Below are 15206 nucleotides of genomic sequence, written 5' to 3'. Positions count from 1 at the left end.
TACAGTGCACATCAGATCACATTATAGATGGTTGTGAGCCACCATGTGGTTGCTGGGAACTCAGGACCTCTGGAAAAGCAGTTGGTGCTCTTTTATTTTATTTTATTTTTATTTTTTATTATTATGTATGCAGTGCTCTGGCCAGAAGAGAGCATCAGATCACATTACAGATGTTACAGATGGTTGTGAGCCACCATGTGGTTGCTGGGAATTGAACTCAGGACCTCAGGAGGAGCAGTCAGTGCCCTTAACCTCTGAGCCATCTCTCCAGTCCCAGCAGTTGGTGCTCTTAACCACTGAGCCCTCTCCAGCCTTTTTTTTTTTTTTTGAAACAGGGTTTCTTTGTGTAGTCTTGGCCGTCCTGGACTTGCTTTGTAGACCAGTGAACTCACAGTGATCTACCTGCTTCTGCTCCCAGAGTGTTGGAAATACAGGCATGCGGTGCCCAGGGGTGTAGGAAGGGTCTTAAATCCATATGTTCACACGGGACATGGTGGCACACACCTGTAATTCCAGCACTTAGGAGGCAAAGGCAGGTAGATCTCTGTGTGTTCCAGGCCAGCCTGATCTACAAAGTCAGTCTAGTCCAGCTAAGGCTACACAGCGAAACCCTGTCTCAAAAAGCCCAAAAAAGAAAAAGAAAAATCATGTGTTCACAGTTTACTGTTCTATCTTACTATGGTGCCAAAAACAATTTGAACAATCCTGTTTTGTTTTCAGTTTGGTACTGTATTAAATAAATTAAATCAGGTATCTTTTCTCTCTCTCTCTCTCTCTCTCTCTCTCTCTCTCTCTCTCTCTCTCTCTCTGTGTGTGTGTGTGTGTGTGTGTGTGTGTGTGTGTGTGTTAGCTTTGGCTGTCCAGGACTCGATTTGTAGGCCAGGCTGGCCTTTGACTCACAGTGATCCGCCTGCCTCTGCCTCCTGAGTGCTGAGATTAAAGGTATGCACCACCACTGCCCAGCTAACTTTTTCTTCTTTTTTAAAATTTATTTTTCAGGAGGCAGAGGCAAATGGATCCCTATGAGTCTGAGGCCAACCCGGTCTACAAAGGGAGTCCAGGACAGCCAAGGCTACACAGAGAAACCCTTTCTCAGAAAAAAAAAAAAAAAAAAGAAATCTTTTTTTTTTTTTTGGTTTTTTCGAGACAGGGTTTCTCTGTGTAGCCTTGACTGTCCTGGACTCCCTTTGTAGTCCAGGCTGGCCTTGAACTCACAGTGATCTGCCTGCCTCTGCCTCCCGAGTGCTGGGATTAAAGGCACGCGCCACCACGCCCGGCAAAAAAAAATATCTTTATTGGTGTTTTGTCTATATGTGTATGTGAGGGTGTTGGATCCTAGAGTTACAGGCAGGTGTAAGCTGTCATGTGGACACTAGGAATTGAACGCTGGTCCTCTGGAAGAGTAGTCAGTACTCTTAGGCACTAGCACACACTCAACTCAAGAGCTTTCTGTAAGCAAGAGCTAAATAAAGCCAGCCATACATAGGTGAAGAAGAGGGGGAGCAAGCGACCACTGACAGGGTGTGAACACAAGTAAACACAGGAAGGAAGGAAGCGAGTTGAAGGGTATTTAACACAGTCTGGAGGAGGAAAAGGAGTTTTTTTCCTTCTGGGATGCCTGCAAAGGAGGAATGCCTTCACTGCCTCTGAACCACCAGGTTTTCACCCTAGCATCTGGCTCCTGGGTCTTTATTAGTAAAATGGACCAAGTGGGATTCTCTTTCTTTATAACAATAGGTCATAGTGGCTGGGGTGTGGCTCAGTGGTACAGCACTTGCCTAGCTCAAGCAAAGATCTGGTCCCCTAAACTATAAACATACGTATAGCACGTCACATCGGATAACGGTTCCCCATTTATAGGCTGATGTGACTGACCCAAGGCCATTTTTAGACTGGGGCTAATATCCTAAGAGCAATAGATACTTTTTCTCTCTCTCTCTTTTTTTTTTTTTTTTTTTTTTTTTTTTTGGTTTTTTGAGACAGGGTTTCTCTGTGTAGCCTTGGCTGTCCTGGACTCGCTTTGTAGACCAGGCTGGCCTCGAAGTCACAGCGATCCACCTGCCTCTGCCTCCCGAGTGCTGGGATTAAAGGCGTGCGCCACCACGCCCGGCTTACTTTTTCTCAATTTAGGGTATTTTCTACTTCTTACTCTGTGGCCAGTTCATCGTAATGTAACTTATGACATACAATGATGTGGGTGCGGAGGGACAATGGTGGGCTCATGCCAAGGCGTGCTCCTGAGAAATTATACCATGCTACAGAGCTGCTCTAGGGAGATTTATTGGTGGAAGGGAGAGAAAAGTCTGGAGAAGGAGTAGAGGCAGCAAGCAAACCATGAGAGCAGAGAGAGAAGAGGCAGAGAAGGAGAGAGAAAAGAATGTGCTGAGAACAGACAGAGAATTGGGCTGGCAAGATTCTTTTATCCAATAGCCCACACCTGGTAGAGACAGGTGCAGGTGATGACGTAAGATGTTGCTGAATTGCCTGCACACTTGCAGTAACCCCTTCAGAAGTTGAAGAGAGGCATATGCCTGTAGTCCCAGCACTCGGGAGGCAGAGGCAGGGGGATCTCTGTGAATTCAAGGCCAGCCTGGTCTACAAAGTGAGTCCAGGACAGCCAAGGCTACACAGAGAGACCCTGTCTCAGAAAGAAAAGAAAAGAAAGAAATGGAGGAGATAGGTGGCCCAAAAATGCCATAGGATCCCTGCTTACTGGTTAACAGTGGCGGGGGGTGGGGGTGGGGGGGACATTATTGAGTCTCATAAGGTAGAGAGACTAGGGAGCTCCACAAGTGTCAATAGCACTTTGTCTACCACACCAGAAGCGGCAGGGGAGGTGGGTGATCCTCTGAAACCTGCTGGCAGATAGATAGGCTGGTACACAGGCTCAGCTGATGCTTCCCAGGATGGGGTTAAGGGTCAGCACCAAGCTATCAGCAGTGCTTGAGCAGGCCCCAGCAGCTGCAAAGGGAGTTCCGCCATTGCTGTCTGATTACCAGACATCCAGTGGCAGTTCCCCCTGGAGTAAATGGAGTCCCAGACAGTCATGGTAGAGCGAGAAAACAAGCTAAACTTTACTTGTGAATCAGGGATGTCCTGGGTGGGGGGGGGGGGTGGATTCTGTGAGGGTGACTGTGTCTGACTCCCTAGGGCTAAGGGTGCCTGCTGGATACCGGATACTTCATCTACATGCAGTGCCTTGTTTACTGTCAACACCACAGAATCCTATCACAAGAAGGAGAAAACAATACTTGTGAGGAAATGACTCCTAGGTACAGTTAAGGGACATTTGCTGGAGGCTAGGATCTCAGCAGGGGTGGGGTGCTTCCTTGCTTGTTATCAGGAAAGGGGCTGGGCATGTATTTTCTCTTAGGACTGTGTGACTCCCCTTACAAGATCTGGGGTTACCTGATCAGGTGGAGTGAGAACCCCACTGAGAAATGGGGGTGCCAAACAGCAACGGAGACAAGTCAGGCTCCAACCTTACCCAGCACAGTCCCACAAAAGCCAGGTGCCCCCATGGATTTAGGATCGTCAAAGGGCTAAAACAACAACAAAAATAACCTGTCTGCAGCTTAAGTCTGAGCTCGATGGCGGGAGGGGACATTATTGAGGACCTAGTGTGATGTGGTAGTAAACGTTAGGTTTCCAACTTCAGACACAAGGCTAAGGTGTCTACTTAACATATTAACGCAGACCCAGCCTCCAGGTTCTCCCAGCATCCCTCAGCCCTTTATTTTGTCTTTCTTTTTCTTTTTTTATATTTATTTATTTAATTATGTATGCAGTGTTCTGCCTGCCAGAAGAGGGCATCAGATCACATTACAGATGGTTGTGAGCCACCATGTGGTTGCTGGGAATTGAACTTTGGAACAGCAGGCAGTGCTCTTAACCACTGAGCCATCTCTCCAGCTCCTTGGTTTTGGTTTTTCGAGATAGGTTTTCTCTGTGTAGCCTTGGCTGTCCTGGACTTGCTTTGTAGACCAGGCTGATCTTGAACTCACAGCCATCCACCTGCCTCTGCCTCCCGAGTGCTGGGATTAAAGGCATGCGCCACCAGGCCCATCCCCTCGGCCCTTTATCCGGGGTCCTCCTGGCTGGGCTGGCATACCCTGCTCCCTACCTACCCTAAACTTTCACAGCCCAGGGGCTGAGCTGCCCTTCCTTGTATATAACCCAGCCATTTTGCTTACGTCACTCTTTTGGGCTTCCTGGCTGCTGTACCTGGTCCCTCCCTCTCCGGTCCCTTTTGCCCTCCCACCTCTACTCTCACGGCTCAGGGTAACATCATGTCCATTCTGGATTCCCCAGGTGTCTCTGCCTCTGGCTATGTCTCCCTTTTATCTACAGTAAACTTTCTCCACCATACCTAGGAGTAGAAATGTCTTTTCCTTTTATTTCTTTTCTTTATCTATGTGGTGCCAAAACCTGGGACCAGACATGGTTTTTTTTCTCTTTTTCTTTTCTTTTTTGTTTTTGTTGTTTTGTTGTTTGTTTGTTTGTTTGGCTGGTTGATTGGTTTTTTGTTTTGTTTTGTTTTGTTTTGTTTTGTTTCGAGACAGGGTTTCTCTGTGTAGCCTTGGCTGTCCTAGACTTACTTTGTAGATCAGGTTGGCCTTGACCTCACAACAATCCTCTGCCTCCTGAGTGCTGGGATTAAAGGCATGTGCCACCATGCCCGGATCATTTTAAGAAATTTTAAGTTGTATGTACATATGTGTGGGTATGTGTACATGCGAGGTGTTCACGAAGGTGAGGTGTTGGATTCCCTGGAGCTGCGATTACAGAACATCACATAAGTGCTAAGAACTGAGCCTAGGCCCTCTGAAAAGCAGCAAGTGTTCTGAATCACTGAGCCACATCTCCACCCACCCCTTTTTTAAATTTAAGATTTTATTTTATTTTATTTATAGTTTTAGTTTTTCAAGACAGGGTAGCACTGGCTGTCCTGGACTCACTTTGTAGACCAGAGTGACCTCGAATTCACAGAGATCTGCCTGCTTCTGCTTCAGGATTTTATTTTTAATTATGTGTATGTCTGTATGTATATGCACTTTTTTTTTTTTTTTTGGTTTTTTGAGACAGGGTTTCTCTGTGTAGCCTTGGCTGTCCTGGACTCCCTTTGTAGACCAGGCTGGCCTCGAAGTCACAGCAATCCACCTGCCTCTGCCTCCCGAGTGCTGGGATTAAAGGCGTGCGCCACCACGCCCAGCGGTATATGCACTTGTATGTGGGTGCCCACAGAGGCCAAAAGAGAGTATCTAATTCCCTGGAGCTAGTTGTGAGCCTTCCAACATGGGTGCTAGGAAACAAATTTGGTTCTCTCTAAGAGCAGCAAATTCTCTGAACCACTCTAGCTCATTTTTGCTTTTGCACTTATGGTCTTGCTCTGTAGCCTAGACTAGCCTAAAATGAGAACCTTCTGCCTCAGCCTTCTAAAAAATGAAAAAGAAAAGATGTGGGTTGTATCCCCTTGTATTAAGTCTGGGCCGGCCCGGTGACTTGTTTTAACAGAGTTACAACAAACAAGATGTCATGTTAGTTCTAGATTAAGCTTGATAAGTCCTAAGCTACCAAATAAAAATATCTAATTGCCCTATGGAGAGGTCTTGAGAATACCCAGACATGAGTGGAGCCGAGCAAGCCTCAGATGTACCCAGATGAATGCAGGGGCATGGTGATGTGGCTGTTTCAGCATGTGTTGTCACATGAGCAGCCATGCCGGTCTCAGGCAGGAGGCTCTTGTACACTGGTTGGTATCTGCTAAGGATGGAATGACCAAGATATTTATGGCACTCATGCATCTGCCACTGTTTCCAGGGCTGATCACAAAGTCGCCTCGTGGCCTTTTGTTTTTTTTTTTTTCCGAGACAGGGTCTCTCTGTGTAGCCTTGGCTATCCTGGACTTGCTTTGTAGACCAGGCTGGCCTCGAACTCACAGCGATCCACCTGCCTCTGCCTCCCTAGTGCTGGGATTAAAGGCCTGTGCCACCACTGCCTGGTTATTGTGGCCTATTTTTGTTGTGGGGTATCTACCAGAGAAGACAGCGGAGACACTGGTTTAAGCCAATAGGCTTTGTGAGCTGACTGGTGACTACACTGGGTGCTTGGGATCCCAGGATAGCTCTTGAGTTTTTCTCAGGGTAAGCTTCTAAGCACACACACACAAAAAAACCTATTCTGGGTTGAGCAAGAATGGCTAGCCATGGGCTAGAGAGATGGCTCTGAGGTTAAGAGCACTGACTGCTCTTCCAGAGGTCCTGAGTTCAATTCCCAGCAACCATATGGTGGCTCACAACCATCTATAATGAGATCTGGTGCCCTCTTCTGGAATGCAGGCATACATGCAGGCAGAGCACTGTATACATAATAAATCAATTAAAAAAAAAAAAAAAAAAAGACTGGCTAGCCAGAGCAGAACTACTGAAGCCCACAAGCAAGGTTCATACGTTCAGAGACTTTCCCAGAAGGATGAACTTTGATGGATTAGGCCTTTGTTTTCATTTTGGGAGGTGGTGCTGTCCATGTACCGGGTTTTATGGCCTGCATGGTACTGCCATCGTAGAGTCAGCTGTGCTAAGGTGTGGAGCCTGTTCCATCTTCAAGACTAGCTGGGGGCTCTACAGGGAACATTGGTTTCATGATAATATGAATGACTATCACAAGATGAAAGTGCTATTACTAAGGCTGGGTTTATAACACCTCAGTTTTTCTAATCCCCCCTTTCTTTCTTTTTTTTCTTTTTTCTTTTTTTTTTTTCTTTTCTTTTCTTTTTTTTTTTTTTTTTTTTTTGAGACAAGGTTTCACTGTGTAGCCTTGGCTGTCTTGGACTTGCTTTGTAGACCAGGCTGGCCTCGAACTCACAGTGATCTGCCGCCTCTGCCTCCAGAAAGCTGGGATTAAAGGTGTGCCACCAAGCCTGTCTCACCACATCTGACTTCTAATGCTTTTTGTTTGTTTGTTTTTTGTTGTTGTTGGAGACAGGGTTTCTCTGTGTAGCCTTGGCTGTTGTGGACTCACTTTGTAGACCAGGCTGGCCTTGAACTCACAGTGATCCATCTGCCTCTGCCTCCCAAGTGCTGGGATTAAAGGCGTGCGCCACCACCACCTGGCTCTAATGCCTTTTTTGACATCTCTCTCACTGTGTAGTTCTGGCTGTCTTAGGCTCATCTTTTATTATTTTTTTTAAAGATTTATTTATTATTATGTATACAGTACTCTGCCCACACATACACCTGCAGGTCAGAAGAGGGCATCAGATCACATCATACATGGTTGTGAGCCACCATGTGGTTGCTGGGAATTGAACTCAGGACCTCTGGAAGAACAGTCAGTGCTCTTAACCTCTGAGCCATCTCTCCAGCCCCTGACTAGGCTCATCTTAAACTCAGAGGTCTACCAGCAGCTGCCTCCTGAGTGATGGGATTAAAGGCGTGTTCCACCACACCTGGTCTGAATCGAATTCATTTCATCAAAGTAGTCATAGGATCAGTATGAGGCATGGCAAGTACGGGGGGGGGGGGGGGGGGCCGGGAGGGAGGAAGTGGATAAGGGTGAAATTTGTTCTGTTTATATATTTTATGTATATGAGTGTAACATCTGCATGTACAACTGCACAACAGAAGAGGGCATCTGATCCTGTAGATGGTTATGAAGCACTATGTGGGTGCTGGGAATTGAACTCAGAATCTCTGGGAGAGCAGTCAGTGCTCATAACTCCTGGGATGTATCATATATCACAAACATATAAATGTAGCACTAACTTTGAAACCAGCAGCACAAAGATGAAGGATAAAAAGAAAACCGGTGGCTGTGTGTGGTGGCGCACACTTTTGATCTCAGCACTTGGGGAGGTGGAGGAGGTGGATCACTGAGTTCAAGGTCAGCCTGGTCTACACAGTGAGTCCCAGTACAGCCAAAGTTACATGGTAAGCCCTGTCTGAAAAACACCCCCACAAAAGACACACACCCTCAATGACCTTTCTATAACCAAGCCCGACCTCTAACCATCTCACAAAAATAGCATCAAATTGGGCTGGAAAGATGGTTCAGTGGATAAGAGCACTGGCTGCTCTTCCAAGAGGTCCTGAGTTCAAGTCCCAGCAACCACATGGTGGCTCACAACCATCTGGAGTGGAATCTGATTGCTTCTTCTGGTATATGTGAAAAGAGAAAACTCATATATTCACACCAGTGGTAACTATTCAAATGTTGTATCTACTTTACAGAATACTGACATTTGGGGGTTGCTTCTTCTTCTTCTTCTTCTTCTTCTTCTTCTTCTTCTTCTTCTTCTTCTTCTTCTTCTTCTTCTTCTTCTTTTCTTCTTTCCCCATCCTCTTCTTTTTTTATTTTATTTATTTATTTATTTTTGGTTTTTCGAGACAGAGTCTCTGTGTGTAGCCTTGCTTGTCCTGGACTCGCCTTGTAGACCAGGCTGGCCTCAAACTCACAGCAATCCACCTGCCTCTGCCTCCCAAGTGCTGGGATTAAAGGCATGCGCCACCACCGCGAGCCTCTCTTCATTATTTTTTTTAAAGATTTATTTATTTATTTATTTATTATGTATACAGTATTCTGCCTGCATATACAACTGCACTCTAGAAGAGGGCACCAGGTCTCATTATAGATGGTTATGAGCTACCATGTGGTTGCTGGGAATTGAACCCAGGACCTTTAGGAAGAGCAGGCAGTGCTCTTAACCTCTCAGCTATCTCTCCAGCCCTCTCCTCTTTATTTTATTTATTTATTTATTTATTTATTTATTTATTTATTGATTGATTGAGACAGGGTTTCTCTGTGTAGCTTTGGCCATTCTTTGTAGGGATTAAAGGCGTGCGCCACCACGCCCGGCTTCTCCTCTTTATTTTAATTGTGCATTTGTGCCTGCTTGTGCATGTGTGGTAAAGTGCCCACAGAGCTGAGAGATACCAGATTCACCTGTGCTGGGAATTTAACTCAGGTTCTTCTCTTTCTTGTTTTTCTTTCTTTCTTTTTGGATCCGCCTGAATTTTTGGTTTGGTTTGGTTTGGTTTTTTGAGATAGAGTTTCTCTGTGTAGCTTTGGCTGTCCTGGACTCTCTTTGTAGACCAGGCTGGCCTTGAACTCACAGGGATCCACCTGCCTCTGCCTCCGGAGTGCTGGGATTACAGGGGATTATAGGGTGGGGTTACAGAGAGGATCCATCTGAATTTTTAACAATAGGAATATAATTTACTCTGTTCCCTAATCTAGCACTAGAGAGGTGGGGGAATGACATGGGGAAAGACAGAGACAGAGGAGAGAAAAGGCAGCCAAGTCCCAGGTGGCTTTGTCAAGAACATCCAGGGTTTAGGGACATAGAGTAGAGCCAAACTCTTTTACAATACTTTGTGAGACCCCAGCCACAGGGAATGCTTCAACGTCCACATACCTGGAAAAGCAGTGTGTTGGGGTCACGGTAGTGGCATGGCAGGTGGTGTGGGCCACCAGTCTCTTGGCCATCTTGCCCTGGCCATGGCCTCGCGACATAACAGCTGTGTCCCCAGAGTTCTGCCCATCCGCCTTGTGGTCCAGTAGGAGGAGGAGCAGATGTATGTATGAGTCGGGACCATCCACAGGCCCTGCAGTGTCTTCTCTCATGGTCCCCAGGTGTCCTTGGCTATCAGTGCTTGTGGCAACAACTGATGTCGCCCTCTGCCTGCTCCAGGACGCCCAGCATCTCCTCAGTGATGGCCTGTAGTGCCCGGCCTAGCTGGTTGGCGTTGTACAGCTCGCCCAGTGGGAGCACATGGACAAAAGCTGAGCAGCCTCGGCCCTGGTAGAGCGAGGTGTAATAGGTGAGGTCACATAGGTACCTGCCAGCATCATCCTCAGAGATGATGACAAATGCATCCAGCCCCAGGGTGGTCACCCGTTTGCGCACAGCATCCATGTCAGTGATGGAGTCGATGCTTTCAGGGCTGTCCTCCACACAGCACTGCAGGCCGGGACAGAAGCAGCATTTATCCAGTCCTTTGTAGTGTCCACATTTCTCCAGGGTCACTGTGGTGGCCATGCCGGACACCCCGACATGTACCGTGAGCTGGGGGCTGTGTTTCTCCCACAGCGCAGGGATGAGCCTCTGGTGGACACATGCAGGTCCACGCTGTCCCCAGGGCCCAGCTTCTCCAGCTCCTGGACAGCAATCCAGCTGGCATTCACAGTGTGCTCCCCAAAAGGGCTGAACCCGGTCACTACCACCACCACCGCCGCCTTCCGCGGCAGCTCCATGGCAAGACACACCCACCAGGACCGTGGCGGCGGGGCCTGGAGTGGATACTAGACACCCCCCTCCCCCCACCACTTTTTTTTGGGTTTTTGACATAAGGTTTCTCTGTGTAGCACTGGTTGTCCTGGACTCCCTTTGTAGGCCAGGCTAGCCTCAAATTCACAGAGATCTGCTTGCTTCTGCCTCTTGAGTACAGGATTGAAGGTGTAAGCCACCACCAGCTGCCTTACTCAGGGACTATTAACCACTAAGCCATGTCTCCAGCCCCAGAAGCCAAGATTTTTGGGTTTTGTTCTTTGTTTTGTTTTTGTTTTTGTTTTTGTTTTTCTGTTGTTGTTATTGTTCCAAGATAGGGTTTTCTGTGCAGCCCCGCTTGACTGTCCTGGAACTCACTCTGTAGACCAGGCTGGCTTAGAATTTGAGATACCCACCTGCTTCTGCCTCCCAAGTGCTGGTATTAAAGGTGCACCACTACCATCTTGCTTGCCAAGAGCCTTTTAATTTAATTTTATTCATTTATTTGATTCTCGAGACAGGGTTTCTCTTGTAGCCCTGGCAGTCCTTTGTAGACCATGTTGGCCTTGAACTCACAGAGATCCCCTTGCCTCTGCCTCCCAAGTGCTGGGACTAAAGGCATGCGCCACTACACACACCCCTTGCCAAAATTTTTCAACTGACTCTAGAAAAGAGTTTCAAAGCTATTATTAAGCAGAGGCTGAATTTATTTTTTGTTTCTTTGGTTTTTTTGAGACAGGGTCTCTCTGTGTTAGCCTTGGCTGTCCTGGTCTTGCTTTGTAGACCAGGCTGGCCTCAAAATCAGAGCAATCTGCCTGCCTCTGCCACCTGAGTGCTGGGATTAAAAGCGTGTGCCACCAGGCCTGGCTTCATAGAATGAATTTTTTAAAAAAGATTTATTATTATGTATACAGTGCTCTGCCTGCACGTACACCTGCAGGCTAGAAGAGGGCATCACATTATAGATGTGAGTCATCATGTGGTTGCTAGGAATTGAACTCAGGACCTCTGGAAGAGCAGCCAGTGAGTGCACTTAACCTCTGAGCCATCTCTCCAGCCCCCCATAGAATGATTTTTAAATCTTACAAAAAATAGAGACAGTTTCTCTTTTGAGACAGACTTTTTTCTTTCTTTCTTTTTATTTTTATTTATTTATTTATTTATTTTTGGTTTTTCCAGACAGGGTTCCTCTGTGTAGCCCTGGCCATACCAGACTCACTTTGTAGTCCAGGCTGGCCTCAAACTCACAGCATCCTCCTGCCTCTGCCTCCCAAGTGCTGGGCTTAAAGGCATGTGTCACCTGGCCCAGGAGACAGAGCAACTTTTTTTTTCTTGTTTATCTATGTATCTATTTGTTGAGGCATGATCTCTTTATGGAACTCACTATGTAGATGAGGTTGGCTTTGAACTCATAGAGATCCACCTGCCTTTACCTGGAGTAAAGGCATGTACAGCATGGATATTTGTTGGGAGAAGGATTTCATGACACAGCACCTCTGTGGAAATCAGAGGACAACTTTCCACGAGTCTCAGGGGTCAAACTCAGGTCATAAGGTTCACCTTGATTTAGCGTCCTGGGACCACAGAGAAACCCTCTGTAGAAACAACAACAATAAAATACAAAGTTACCTGTTTGTTCTTTTGCTTGTTGGTTTTTATTTATTTGGTTTTCCAAAACAAGATTTCTCTGTTACACAGAGCCCTGGCTGTCATGGACTCATTTTGTACACCAGGCTGGCCAAGAACCTCCTGTCCCTACCTCCCAGATGCTGGGATTAAAGGTGTGAGCCACCACACCTGGCTACAAAGTTAACGCCCATGCAGCCTTGGTGATCCCAGGTTTGGCCTATCACTCTCCTATGGGTGATGGTGACTAAGATGGCTGAGCCTTCTCCAAGGCTTTCCTTCCACCTTCTGTAAGTCTTAGGGATTCAGCCCAGGTCACCGGGCTTGTATGGTAAGTGCCTGAGCCATCTTGCAGCCTCATTCCCAGTGGTGAACAGACATGACACTTCTTTCCCACTCAACAATATTTCCTGGCTACACTCTTCTTGCTACCTATGACCCTAATTCTCTTCCTTTCTTCAGCAAAATCTGAACCGTTTCTCATTGTCTCCAACTCTCTCTCCTTTTAAGACTGTTTTTGAAACAGGTGTCAGTAGGCCCAGGCTGGCCTTGAATTTCCTATAAAGCTAAGAATGACCTTGAACTCCTGATTCTCTGCCCTCCACCTCCCAAATTCTGGGGTTACAGGCCTGTTTGCTTTCCTTTTCTTTTTTCTTTTTTTTAAAATTTATTTATTTATTGTATGTGAGTACTTTATCTGCAGAAGAAGGCATCAGATCACATTACAGATGCTTGTGAGCCACCATGTGGTTGCTGGGAATTGAACTCAGGACCTCTGGAAGAGCAGGCACGTCTCTTAACCACTGAGCCATCTCTCCAGCCCCCGCTTTCTTTTTCTTTAAGAAGGTGTCTCACTGTATAGCTCAGATTAACTTGGAACTTGCTATGGATCCCAGGCTGACCTGAAATTTACTACATATTCTACGATGACTTCAAACCTTCTCACTTCTGCCTTGATCACAGTGGGATTTCAGGTATGAGCCTCAATGCCCAGCCTTCTATTCCTTAACACACTGACAGTTGTTCATCAACCAAAACTATACATCTCAAGGTAGGCAGTGACCCCAGGATGCTAAATTCATTGTTTCACTGTCCGTTGCTACCTTACTTGGCCTATGGTATAAACGGCTGCCACAAACAGCCCCTTCTGGCTTCTTTCTTTCTTTCTTTCTTTCTTATTAATTTATTCTTGTTACATCTCAATGGTTATCCCATCCCTTGTATCCTCCCATTCCTCCCTCCCTCCCATTTTCCCCTTACTCCCCTCCCCTATGACTGTGACTGAGGGGATTTCCTCCCCCTGTATATGCTCATAGGGTATCAAGTCTCTTCTTGCCCTTCCTGGCTTCTAGGCCAGCACCCTCCAGGCTTCTTTCCTAGCTGACATCTTAGTGCTCCTTGCTGAGTTGGTGTATTTCTAGTTATTTCCACCCTTTTCTATAAGTGTGGCCAAGGCTCAGCCCACTCCTCTTTCCTGTCATTCTCCCATAATGGGTAGTTTTAGGCCTCACTGTGGTTTGAATGTTTCTAGTCCTCCAGAATTCATATTAAGATGTGGGTATGAGCCAGGTAGTGGTGGCGCATGCCTTAAATCCCAGCATTCGGGAGGCAGAGGCAGGCGGATTGATGTGAGTTCCAGGCCAGCCTGGTGTACAAAGAGAGTTCAGGACAGCCAAGGCTACACAGAGAAACCCTGTCAAGAAAAAAAAACCAAACAAAACAGAGCTAGAGAGATGGCTCAGCAGTTAGGAGCACTGGTTGCCCTTTCAGAAGCCCGGGGTTCAATTCCCAGCACCTACGGCAGCTCACAAATGTCTGGGACTCCAGTTCCAGGGGATCCCACACCCCTACATAGACATATATATAGGCAAAACACCTATGTACATTAAATAAATAAATAAATCATGTTCAACTTTAATCACCAATGAAACAGACAGTATCCAAGGATGATGAGGTAATCAGAGTTCTTCCCTCATGGATGGATTTGGCTTTTTCTGTTTTTCTTCTTGTTCTTTTTTTGAGACAGGTTTTCTCTGTGTATCGCTGGCTGTCCTGGAACACTCTTTTTAGATTATGGCTTTGAACTCACAGAGATCTGCCTGCCTCTGCCTCCCATATGCTGGGGTTAAAGGTGTGCACCACCATACCTGGTGGATTTGGTTTTTCAAGACATGGTTTCTCTGTTTAGTTCTGACTGTCCTGGAACTCACTCTATAGACCAGGCTGGCCTCGAACTCTGAGATCTGCCTGCCTCTGCTGAGGGGAGGGAGTGTACAGACATTGACAGTAAAATAAAACAAGAAAAACAACAAAAAGAAAGTAAGAGGGCTGGAGAGATGGCTCAGAGGTGGGGAGCACTGGCTGCTCTTCCAAAGGTCCTGAGTTCAGTTTCCAGCAACTGTATCCTGACTCACAACCATCTGTAATGAGATCTCCTGCCCTATTCTGGCCTGCAGGCAACTATGTAGTCAGAACACTGTATACATAGTAAATAAGTAAATAAACAAATTACTCAACCTTAGGTATTTTTGCTGTGTTTTTGTTTTGTTTTCTCTCTTTTGGTTTTTTTATTTTTATTTTTATTTTTTGAGACAGGGCTTCTCTGTGTAGCCTTGGCTGTCCTAGACTCACTTTGTAGACCAGGCTGCCCTCGAGCTCACAGCAATCCGCCTGCCTCTGCTTCCCAAGTGCTGGGACTAAAGGCATGCGCCACCACTGCTCAGCCTGTTTTGTTTTCTCAAAAACAGATCCTCACTATGTAGCTGTCTGCACTGGAACCCACTATGTAGATACACTAGGCTGGCCTCAGATTTAGAGATCCACCATCAATCTCTGCCTCCCCAGGGCTGGGGTTAAAAGCATGTGCTTCCATGCCTGGCTTCCAACTGGTGTTTTCAGTAGTGAGGATTATCTAGGTTGGGTAGAAAGACTTACTGAAATGAGTTCAGGTGACCAGGTGCAAAGACAGTAGTTAGGAGCTCCTGGCCCTGGAGTCAGTTCCCAATACCCCCATGGTGGCTCACAGCCATCTGTAATGAGATCTAGTGCCCTCTTCTGGTGTGCGGGCACACATGCAGGAAGGAAGAACACTGTATACATAATAATTAAATCTTTTAAAAATATTTACATTAGTTATGTTTCCTCTCTCTCTCCCTGTCTCTCTCTCTCCCCCTCTTCAAGACAGGTTTTCTCTGTGTAGCCCCGGCTGTTCTAGACTCACTTTGTAGTAGACCAGCCTGGCCTCAAACTCAGAGAGATCCACCTGCCTCTGCCTCCTGAGTGCTGTCTTCTCTTGAAGGGGGAAAGTCTTTGAGCT

General features: G+C 46.6%; 1 pseudogene across 1 annotated transcript; it reads right to left on the bottom strand.

Moving 5' to 3' along the window:
- Window positions 1-9283: 9283 nt before the first annotated feature.
- Window positions 9284-10251, bottom strand: LOC311607191 (pyroglutamyl-peptidase 1-like; annotated as a pseudogene). The gene has a single exon. The product of its transcript is annotated as a pyroglutamyl-peptidase 1-like (transcript).
- Window positions 10252-15206: the final 4955 nt, after the last annotated feature.

The sequence above is a fragment of the Acomys minous genome (genome assembly GCF_964271855.1).
Source record: "Acomys minous genome assembly, chromosome: 10".
NCBI classification, from domain to species: Eukaryota; Metazoa; Chordata; class Mammalia; order Rodentia; family Muridae; genus Acomys; species Acomys minous.
This window is presented reverse-complemented; position numbering and strand designations above follow the sequence as displayed.